Genomic DNA, 11,991 nt, shown 5'->3' with positions numbered 1-11,991 from the left:
CATCTGATCACTCTTTTATTCTAGAGATCACGCAAACGGACACAAAAAGGCTAGAGCAGTAAATTTGGTAAAGAAAACATAATTATTTCTCGCTGTTTGAACTGTTTCCCCAGCTGTACTCCACTGAGTCAGGCTAGGTTAAATGTTAAACTAGCTTTAGAACAATTAGGTAAACATTTCAAGGACAAATAAGTGCCGTCCTGTACACACATTGCTATGTGAGGTATCCACAGAACTGGACTGCACCTAGAGGAGCTTATGTTTTAAAGAAAGAAAAAAACAAACAAATTGATCATCAGACCAAAGAAATGGGGATTGACTTTAGTAGGAGAGCCTACACCACCACCTCCGCCTTTCAGATCTCCAATATCTTGTAAGTAAATGGCCCGGCATGTGAGCTGGAAATGTCCCTTTAAAGTACAATCAATGAATGTACAATCAATTATTCAAAGGGAAGAGCAATCCAAGCTCTGCCTGCAGATGCTGGGCAAACAATTGTCCCAATGTCTCCAGCTCCACTCATTAAAGCCCTTTCAACCAACATGCAGTGTTTGTGAACACTTCACTGTCCCTACCTGCTGATCTCTGATCAATACCTGCTGAACTGCAGAGGGGATTTAACCACAACATCCAGAACAGGACCTTTATGTTACTTGAAAAATCGTTACTGTCTTAAGGATTTGGTCTGAAATTGCACTCGTGGATTTAGAAGAAAATAGCAGCCGCAAGTGCAGCTCAATGCAAAGCACTGACCTACATTAACAGTGTGATGGTTAACATGAAAACAAACAGCAAGAAGATGAGATACACTCAGCTCATGTTATTTTAGTGGGTTTAGTTTGTCTTCAGTCAAAACCAAGGTTGGAGTTTCTGATCAGTTCTTGGTCTCTGACGGAGGATGTTTCTCTCTCTACGGCCCCAACAGCTCAGGTCTTTGAGAATTCAAAGCAATTTGCTCTGGTTGTAGTGTAAATAATGCAAAGCAGCATAAATACCAGCAGACCTTCACCTAAATGTAGTCAGAGTGCCTCACTTAGACGTCTGTAAAGCACAGAGATGTAACGTGCTCAGTAGAACTGTTTTAGAATCAGTCTGATAAAAGTCAACAAATCGATATCCTTGATTTTATTGTGCACCTTGGGTTGGGTTTTGCAGTTCACTGGAAAACAGTTTTTTTTTTTTTTTTTTTTCTTTTACGGTGTAAACAAGAATCTGGTCCACACACCAGTTGTTAATTTTGTGTTTCTGGAAATTGTGCATCCTATTTTGTCTGCTGGCTGTTCAATGTACAATCCCCAAGGCTGTAAGCTCTGTGTCTCTTACAAAAACGACAACTAGAGGTGGAATCCTAAACGCTTGATTGACATGAGAGAATGAGGGCCACGTCTGATGAGTGGAAGCTTTAAAGATTAATCAGATTTGAGCCGGAGTTTGCATTACCTCCAACCTTTTGGATGTTGTTGTGTGAACTGTGTTCGTGGCTGTGTTAGCGTGTGCTAGTTTGTCACCTGAAATTACGATGCTGTTACAGTGGTACAAAGGTTAGAAATGTACTGCTTTCACCTGTAACAAGACAATTTCGCCATTTTATATGTTAAATAATCTGCCAGTGGAACTACTTTTTATTAGATATTCCAGAATTATTAAAACAAGCTCCTATATCTGGCAAGTTAGTTTTGTCTTATTTCAAGTGTTCTAAGATATTTGCATTAGAAACCAGACCGACAACACTTGATAAGACTTTGTGTTTTTGCAGCATAAGGTTCTCAACAATTTGAACATAATTCGTTCATAGCTGTTGTCCTATGAAAGGTAGCTTAGATTTCTGCCCCAGAGTCACCCAACACCTCCAGGCCAGAACCCCGAGGATGAAGCAGAACGGACAGATGATATGACGAGATATATTCCAATCCTTGAAGATGGATGATTCAGAGCTCTGGACCCCGAATGGAAGACCTGCACTCAAATACGAACGAGATTTCAAATGATGTTTTCCTTTTATTTACTGAAGAACCCCACTACGTTGCTGTGAGGGTTTATATTTTGAGGGGAAAATAGAAGAGAAGTCTCAGGTCTGAGAGCTGCCTGTTGTTTGTGTGTGAGATGTTTTTCCAAGGTATTATGTTTCCAGGCACAACACAAAGGGGGGAGAAATGGAAATATTAGAGGTAGAAATATCCCCTGCACCTGTTGGATATCAGCAGATAGATAACTGCTGCTGGGGAAGCTGTCTGAAATGTAATGCCAGGGTAAGGCAGAGGTAAACTCTGTGATGCACAGCAACAGGGAAATGGCATGCTAGGTCAAAAAAAAAGAAGATAAAAAAAAGAAAGAAATATAAGGCAATAGACGTCAGTTATAATGCATTAAAAATAACTACACAAACATCTTCTCAGAAATCTAATTGTGCAATTTCTGACACTAATTCTGTTTGTTGTTTGGTTTAGTCTGCAGTTTTTGTTGGCCATCCTGAAGAAACCAAGAATGACTTTTATTTCTTTTCTTAGCTGGAGTCTGAAATCAGAAACAGAGAGAATCAGATCCTCTCTGGAGCAGATTGTTTGGGAAAGGATTACATGTTCAGTAATGGAGCTGCTCCCAGGCTTTTGTTATATGGTGTGAGATGTGCCAAACTGTTGGCAGCTCTGTCTTAACCAAATATGTTCAACTCTTTTGTTTTGCAGCATTTTTATTTTTGTTTTTATGTGTGATTTTTGGCCTGCCTTTAATAAGTCCAAAAGGCGAATAAACAGATTGATAAACATGAAAATGAAGAATATATATATATTTATATACACACATTTTCAGTATGTCATACTTAGTTTTATAAACACACAATATGGTTCCAGTTCCTCAGTTTTTTTCTCAATAATTACTGTTTTTATTTATTTCTGTTAAAAAATTATTTCCTCAATTTCAGTTTTCATTACTTTTTTAGTTTTAGTTAACTATGGCAGCTCTAACTAACTATAGTAGCTATAGTTAACCACACTGGTCAACAGCCAAAACAGTCGTCTGGGGTTTGTCAACTGTTTTAGGGGAATCTTGATGTGCCGAATCCAAAAATCACATTGGTTTTGCTCCATCACATCAACTTTCTGAACTGTGGAGCATCATGAGCATCAAAATGCACGACTTGTTTTCACATATGAATCAGTTTCCTCAGCATCTGGGATCAATGAGTGATGAGCAGGAGGAGGGACTCCGTCAGGACAGAAAAAAGACGGAGAATTTTACACAATGAAGACGTGTTTATTATTCAATTTACAGAAATCCCAGTTTGTAACATTTAATTAATACACTCTGTTAGAAAACAATAGGTTTTTCCTCCTAAAACTTTTTTTGGATGAGAAATGTTAACAGAAATAAGTTGACGATGTCACAAAATTGTAATTGATTTAGTTAGAAGATCAGATTTCTCTAAATCAAATTAGCATAAAAACCTGACCTGATTGAGAAAAATGGATGTCACTTTTGGATTCAGTGGTGAGAAAAAGTCCTACTTCAGTTGAAAAACATAGACAACTTCCAAAAAAATATTTTTTTGTAACCCAGTGCTATGGTAACGACATATTGTCACCAGTTTCAAATGTTTGTGTTCGAAGTAACCTCGAAGACATCGTGATGCTAGCAGACGAACATCCTCACCACGGTCAGAGTGTGTTCAGATGTGACCAATATCTGACCTTCCTTGTTCTACAAGGTACCTTAATATCTCTTAAATGTTTTTAATTTGTTAATAATGTGTTCCAATTTGTTTGATGCAATAAGAAAAAATGAGCAAGGGTTTTAAGCCTTCTAAGACATGAAGCTGTTCCGGGACAGTACAGCTTTAGCTCCATGTAAAGCTTAATGTATATGTTGGTTATTATGGCGCCTCATGAAGCTAACCTCCTACCCACGGTGCTCATCTGCTCCCCTCTCCTCTAGCTCCCACAGAGCCTGAGCACTTATCTGGATCATTTAATCTAACATCTCCAAAAGGCCTTGTTGATTAGATGTATGATTATCGTGGTGGTGGAGAGGCCCATGAAGCTCTCACAAAGCTCCATGGGCCTCTCCGCTAACCTTCCCGCTCTTGGATGCGTCGTGTCAGCGCGCCTCACTAATTATGTTCCTCAGCCACTGGAAGCCCTCTGCGGGGCTACGCCGGGCTCTCCATGGCAACAATTACTTTGCTGCCTCACACTTCAAACTGAATGCCAAGACGGCAATATCACAGTAGATAAGATGAAAAGATCAGAGCCCCTCTATTTGCCTTATCAGACGGCCACTCTGTGCTGGAAACGGAACGGCCCGCTGTCGAAGGCTGACCCTCTGACAGATAAACTTCTTTCTGTGCAAAGTGAGAAGTTTGGATATTTTGAGGAGGATTTTATGATCACTATCAAAACCAAACTGTAATAACAAATTGAGCTTTTACCTGATGTGCTGGCTGTTTTTCAACTCTGAACATTTAAAGGGGCGGTATTATCTGAAGGAGGCTTTTTTTTAGCTTTACATCTTGTCATGGTGTTATTCCCTCATCTAAACATGCCTGGAGTGTTGGGATGATTTTTTCATGCATGTTTAACAAATGCTTTAACATTTCTCTGGTCTTGAGAGATGGAGTCATTTGGACCTTATGGGTTTTTTTAGCCTGTGCGTAGCCTGGCGGTGTTGCACTGACCTCATGTGCGCTTTTACAATTTGTTTGGTGTGTGTGTGACTTTGGGAATTGGTGGGAATTGACCTGGAGTGTTGCTTTGATTCTTTGATGCAAGTTTGTGAAATCCTTTAATCTCTCCAGGCGACAACTGGCAGCCTAGTCAGAATAGATGAATGTAGAAATGTACAAAGATCCTGATGAAAACCTGCTGCAGAGCATCTTGACCTCAGTCTGGGTGATGGTTCATTTTTCAGCAGGACAACGACCCCAAAGCACATGACCCAGATCTCAAAGGCTTCAGAACCACCGTGTGAGTCCTGGAAAGACCGAGCCAGAGTCCGGACTGGAATCTGACTGAATGTCTCTGGAGAGATCTGACCAATCCCATCCAACCTGATGGAGTTGGAAAAGAACTGCAGAGGAGAACGGAGCAAATTGTCTAAAGATAGGTGAGCTGAGCTGGAGGCTTCATGATCAACAAATCAAAATGTGATTTCTTGGTTTTATATTTTACTAAGCCTGCAAACCACTCAAAAACAAATTTCCACATTGTCATGATGGGCTATTTATGTGTCCGATTTTGAGGAAAGAGAATAATTGAATACAATTTAGAATAACAAAATATGATAAAAGTACTGCAAATTGTTTGCGGAAGGACCATATACGACTGTGGAAAACTTTAAAAATTAAAAACTAAAATAAACTAATTGGGCTGGAATTGATGTGTGAAACATCATAGAATTTGGAGCAGAAAACCTGTCTTGGGGATAATACAGTTTTCTATTCTATTCCATTCTATTCTATCCTACATTGCTTACATTTGACAGCTGCATGTAAGATAAATTGTGTTCAACAATAAATGAAGCAGCATGGGTAATGCAGTGTCCGCATTCCTGCTTTTTTGACGCCACCAGCTCATGAAGGAAACTGGTGGCATCAAATCTCTGTTTGTGTTTCAGTGGCCTAGTCGAAGCAAGCATGGCCCCCTGCTGGTAGCACTGCTGCTGTAAATACTCTGTTGTTTGAGAAATATTTGGCTTGACATGTCTTGTTCCCTTTGCAAGCCAGAGAGATTGGAACAATGGCGACCATCAAGGCTTGCCATGTGGCAGGCTGTATTGCGTTGGACGTATGTGTCTGTTTGTTCATGGCTGGCTTGCATATGGCAGTGAAGTTTATGCCATTTGCTAGCACGTGTATGCAGCATTTTATATCTGTATGCAATCATGTAGAAATCAGCTTTAAAATACGAAGATCCTGTTTTTAAAAGCGTTGCTTTACTTCATTAACGATTCTTTGTGCTACTCGCTCAGATCCCCGACGAGATGAGAATGTTTCATTATTGATTCATTATTATTTTCATTATTATTCATTATTGATAATGGAACAAGATTTGTAAATACTGTAGAGACTGGATGAGACAACCAATCACAGCCAGGAATACGGTGTTCCCGCTGTCAGTCATCCTCATGTATGCGCTGCTTAACGTGCTAATTGCAGAGAAACGACTCACCATTCCATGTGAACTGTTTATTTGCCATCATCTGCGGCTATGCTAACTATAGAAATAGATTTGAAACGACCTATCAGAGCCAGGAGGAGTGTCTTAGCGTTGTCAATCATCCTGGTGTACACGATTTTCTCAACTTCCCCCTTTTTCTCTACCACATTATAGCTGGTTCGCCACAACAAAGCCTGCCATGAATGCTAAGGCTAGTTAGCACTGGGGGAAGGCAGTGGGGTGACATTTTTTTTTTCACAGATTATCTGTCATATTCTATATGTAAAAGACTTAAGTTTTTCTTATGAAAGTTACATGGTGTAGCTTTAATACTGATGACTTATGCAACACAACATTTGTTTTCCTAAGAAAGCAAGTCTGCCCATCCGGTACGTGTTGGGCAAACTGAGTACACAGCACGTATTTCAATCTGATCTTGGTTTCCGGCCCTTATTGACTGGCATCTTAATTGAATCAACACAAGCTTGTTTGGCTGTGCTGCAAACAAAAACAGCAGTGGGGTCATCTGCTGGATTTCTGACACAAACAGCCGTTTGAAGAGCGCTTGCTGCCGCATTAAGCTCCACACAGTGTTAACATTGTAAACGGAGGCGCTGCCAAATAAACCAGGCCGGGAATCCGGGAGAGATTACTGTTAAAGACAAGGACACACATGGGGACAGTTGGTCCAGCGTGGCGAAATCGTGAAACTGCAAGTTGCTAGATTAGGGAGCTGTTTGGGAATTCTACAGATTGGACTAGGACAGGTGATCTAGAATTAGTAATGACTCTAAGTTTGGTTTCGGTATTCAAGCAACAAGTGAATATATTCAGTGCGAAAGCCAATCATAAATACAGCAAACACAGTCAGGCAGCAGTAGACAGGGGGCAGTGCTGCTGCGTGTTCGTCTCACCAGTCCAAAGCTAAACTGATGCAGAAAGAGAATCCAGTGGAGCAGAGAGCTCTGCTGCAGACTGAGAGCAGAACCATGACGAGCGGTGAGATCTCTGTCTCATAATTAATTCATTAAAGAGGAAGGACAGAGTCTGGGAGGATAATGTGACGAGTCAGGACGAGGACAGAGATGTCCCGCGTCCTGTCCTGTGCTTTCTGTTGTTTGTCATTACGCCGAATAGGAACTCGTGGTCTCGGTTCGAAATGAAAGCAAATTCAAAATCAATATTCAGCTAATTTCTGTGCTTTTATTAATGCTTAATTTGATATCTAGAGGGTTAAATCCCTCACTCAGGGCTCTGCTTTTATGATTTATGATATTGGGTTTCTTTTATAAACAATGCATGTGATAGACCAGGAGAGAGTAGTGTGGATGGTTTAAAACATTTTTAAAACTCATCTGTGTTTATTCCCACTGAGTCGTTATTTTATCTAGTAGCTGCTAACATCTCCAACTCTCCAGGGGAATCCGCTACACTGAAATCTTTTGTCTTTTCCTCTTTGGATAAGTTTAGATGAGACAGAGAAAAACTCTAAACATCAGTTTTCAGGTTTGCCAAAGTTTCTGAATTCCATTTTGACTGGACTTTGAGCCGTGAATGTGCCCTTTCTTTGTGGCTCTGGACGTCCACTGCTGCTGTCCTCCATCCATCTCAAGCCGTTTGCATCCTGTTACAGGCTCTTATTGTGCTGTTTGTTACTGAATCAGAGTAAATGTGCAAATGTACATCACACTTTTTGGATTTTGAATTGTTAAAAATTTAAACCTATGGGTACAGTTTATTTTTTACTTTAATGGTGTGCACACGGCCGTGCTGTGGTGGTGTAGGGGATAACGCGACCCACATTTGGAGGCCCTGAGTCCTCGACGCAGCCGTCGCAGGTTCAATTCCCAGACCCGGCGACATTTGCCACATGTCTTCTCCCCCCTTCCTGTCAGCCTACTGTCATATAAGGGACACTAGAGCCCACAAAAGACCCCCTGGTGGGGATAGAAAGTCCCATATGAGAAGTTTTTGCCTTACTCTCCAAACTTTGATCAAATACTGTAAGGGAAGCTTTTTTATTGCCACTTGGACCCTGTGCAAAATTGATAAGGCACCTTGGGTGACAGGAAGGGATCATGAGGCGTCAGTGGTGTGTTGATGCATTCATCAATCATTTATGTTCCAACCTGCGCTCGGCGAGATTGAGGTGCGGGTCGCTTTTTAACTCCATTTGTTTCGTGGAAATTTGCCAGTGTCTTCACCAAAATCTCTGTCGTCACGTCTCAGCGCTCAGGATTGGCCTCGCCAAAGTTTCCTGTAGTCTGTGAAACACGGACGTGTATCTGAGTGGTTCACAGATCAGTGCCGGAAATCTACCTGGACACTAAAACAGAAACGTTCAGAACTACTTCTAGCCGCTACCTCTGTCATCGAAGAAAAGAGAAACTAATTTGGAACTTATTCACACAAACTGTTTGAGGTGATTTGGTGTAATTTAGTCCACATTTAACCAATCTGAATTATTTTGTGTGAAACCAACCCCCATAACTTTGATAAGTTTTACAACAGCCAGTGAAGGAAAAAAAAAAAAAAAAACAGCAGTGAGCGAGATGGATGATCTTTGTTTGTCTGAGCTTTTCATCCTGCTGCGGTGAGAACAGGTCGTCTATTAGGGTTCACAGCAATGTGTGGAGTCAGTCTGAACAAAGCGTTCCTGCTGCCCCTCTGTCAGTGTGGCAACGATTCAAAGACGTTCATCTCCAGATAGGTCAATACAACCTAAACAGTAAATATAATGCAATTTTCACAATGTGTAAAACAAAGCATTATCATCCACCATTTTATTTCACAAACATTACAAAAAAAAAACATTCATTTGTTTGGATTCATTTTTATCTCCTGTCTTGTCTACTTAAAATCTTTAAAGATATTATAATAAAATGGGAATAAAGTCTATTTTGTTGTCAATTCATCATTTTCATGAGACGTACGAGGGAATCAAAAATACATTTCTCGACATCCCTCGGTGAAACTAAGAACATAAAGAAATCACATCACGTAACAATAAATAAGACAAAAAGTAATGAAAAAAAGGCTTCCATAATCAATGAAAAACACCAACAACAATAAAAAATCCCATAAACCACATGCCATGTCCAGTTTTAAAAACAAACTCTTGCAGAGTTAACAGAGTGTTTCAGCTTCCGCTCTGCCTGATGGAAGAACGATAAAATAACCATCTGTAAATAAAAATTCATTTGCATAATTACATTGAAATGATGGATGGAAAGGTAACAGTGTAAAATATTTTTCCACTGTTTTTTGTTTCAGATCATTTTTTATTATTATTATTTTTGGCTACTAACTCACTTCCACATGGATGTGACAGGAGCTGAGCAACATTTTGATCAAACAAGGAATTTAGAAATATAACAATATTTGTCTCATGAATGGGTTGGTTTTTAATGACATCATCTGAACTGAATTTGAGCCATTGACAAAAACTTATTATCAACATTTTCTTGTGTAAAATTTGCTTTTCTGTGTGATTCCATATGCAAGGGTTGAGGTTAGCATTACGCAGAGGAAGTTGTTGCTAGGTTACTCCTCTGCTCGGTGGGACGTTCAGTCTGGCCGCCGCAGATGGCTGGTTTTCATTCAGTGTGGGTTTTTGAACCGTATACATTTCTACACATTTGTGTATTTTAACGTTAGAGACAACTGACCACGTAACTTTTTAGAATTTACCCTCCTGACGTGCGACTTCAAAAACAAACAACTATGACTTTAAAGACTCTCCACGATCAGAATTCTCATCTATTTATTGACGATGGTTGAGTCAATCTGTCATGGAGAGTGTTGCAAATAAACTTAATCTATTTTGAAGAGCGTAAAGGGGAAAAAAAAAAAAAGAAAAAAGGAGAACTGTATGAATGTATGTTGGGAAAAAATTTCACAAAATGCCACAATGAATAAATCAGATAAGAGATTGTTACCAAAAAAATTATCTAAAAGTTGGCCTCCGCCACGTCAGCTAATATTGTTTTTAGAAATGTGTATCTTTTTGAAGACTTGAAGCCCTGTAGTACGAGTGGCATGATGCAAAACATCTTCTGTGTCTGTGGGGGGGAGAGCCATTATCTTCGCAACCATCTGTTGGAGCAGCAGCAACAGAGTGAGTGACTCAAAGAAACTGAACAAACTGAGAAACGAGGCTGGCGCTGTGCCACAGGCTGCTCTGCTGCTCCATGAAGAACATCTCACAGGCTTTCCACCACATTGGATGTCGCCACACCCACATATGGCTCCAACTACTACATTTCCCCCTTTCCTCTTTTATCATACACAAATTGCAAAATTTAGCAAAATAATGTTGTTGTTTTTTTGGGGGTTTTTTTATTGAACTTTTCCCATCCTTCAAGCGAATCAGTAAAAGATCAGATTATTCCTCAAGAACTGTGAACCTGGGATTGCTCTAAACAAGGAGTTTATATTGGAGAGTTCTGATCTCAGTTGCTGAAGTTAAATTATTATATGCATTTATTAATTGAGGCCATTTTAATCACAGGCAGGTACAACTCAAAGAATTACAATATTCTGAAATAAGAATTTGAATCAGAAATTGAAACTCATATTATATAGATCGATTACAGATAGAGTTAAACTTATTTCAACACTTTATTTTCTGACATCTTGATCGTTGTGGCTTTAAGACAACAAAATTTATCTTAAAATTTAACTAATGGAAAACAGTGAAACTCGTGTTGTTAATTAGCTTAACTCAAAACACCTGCAACCGTCTCCTGAGCCTTTACACTTCCTCTCATTCTGAGTCAAAGGGAAAACTGCTGACTGGAGGAAAGTCCAGAACTGACAAATAATCTGGTTGCTCAGAGAATTTTGTATCCAAAGTGTTCATAGAAAGTTGAGTGAAGGGAAACAGTGGAGTAGGATGAAAAAGTCAATTTCTGGATTTTGGAAAGGTTCATGGAGATCCAGCAGGACTTGATGTGGCTCATCGCTGCTGAAGGTCACCACAGTGTTGCTGTTCTTGATTGGCCATCAGATTCTAGAATTGCACGCCCCCTGGTGGAAGGGTGTTGAAGTCTGTCTCTGTAACAGATTTTTGATTTCCACGTTTTCTAGACTTTTTGTGAATCATTGCTTGTCAATATTCCCTCTGGTTTTGGATGATGAGCAACTGGGAGGATTTTTTCCCCTCTTACTTTTCTACTTTCTTTCAGCTTCTATGGTAGGTAACCATAGCAACAAGGTATGCCCCCCCCCATCACCTAAATTATTGTTAACACCTGACAAATGATACCACGCTGCTTTATTTGCTATGCTTGCCTCTGCGACTGAGACAAAAATTACATATTAGAGAATGTTTTAACTTTAAAGGAATATTTCAGATTTCATTAAGTGAGAATGAGAAGAAATATTATCAGTCACAGCTCTGTTACCTGAAGAGGTCAGATGTCATACACCTGTGAGTCTGTTGAAGAGTGAATACATCAATAATCTGGTGGGAGGCTGACAAGTAATCAGGCATAAAACACTATGAAGGATACGACAAACAATAGACATAAAAAGATGAATAAATAATCTGGAAGACCTTTTCTCTAAGTAAGAAAAAAAATTCATTTTGTCTTTACTTTCAAACTTATGCACAATAATACTACATTATATTAAAATATCTAGTTTTTAAAATTTTCTTTGGAAGTTTCTTTTGTTACTGAAAGGAAGCATAATATATATATATATATATATATATATATATATATATATATATATATATATATAACATCTTTCTAAATGTATTTTTTACCTACAGAAATATAGATTCACTTTAAATGCAACATTTGACTCCATCACAGCACATTTTGGCTCTGATAGAAAA

This window comes from Gambusia affinis, linkage group LG03 (assembly GCF_019740435.1).
Source record: "Gambusia affinis linkage group LG03, SWU_Gaff_1.0, whole genome shotgun sequence".
Classification (NCBI taxonomy): Eukaryota; Metazoa; Chordata; class Actinopteri; order Cyprinodontiformes; family Poeciliidae; genus Gambusia; species Gambusia affinis.
This window is presented reverse-complemented; position numbering follows the sequence as displayed.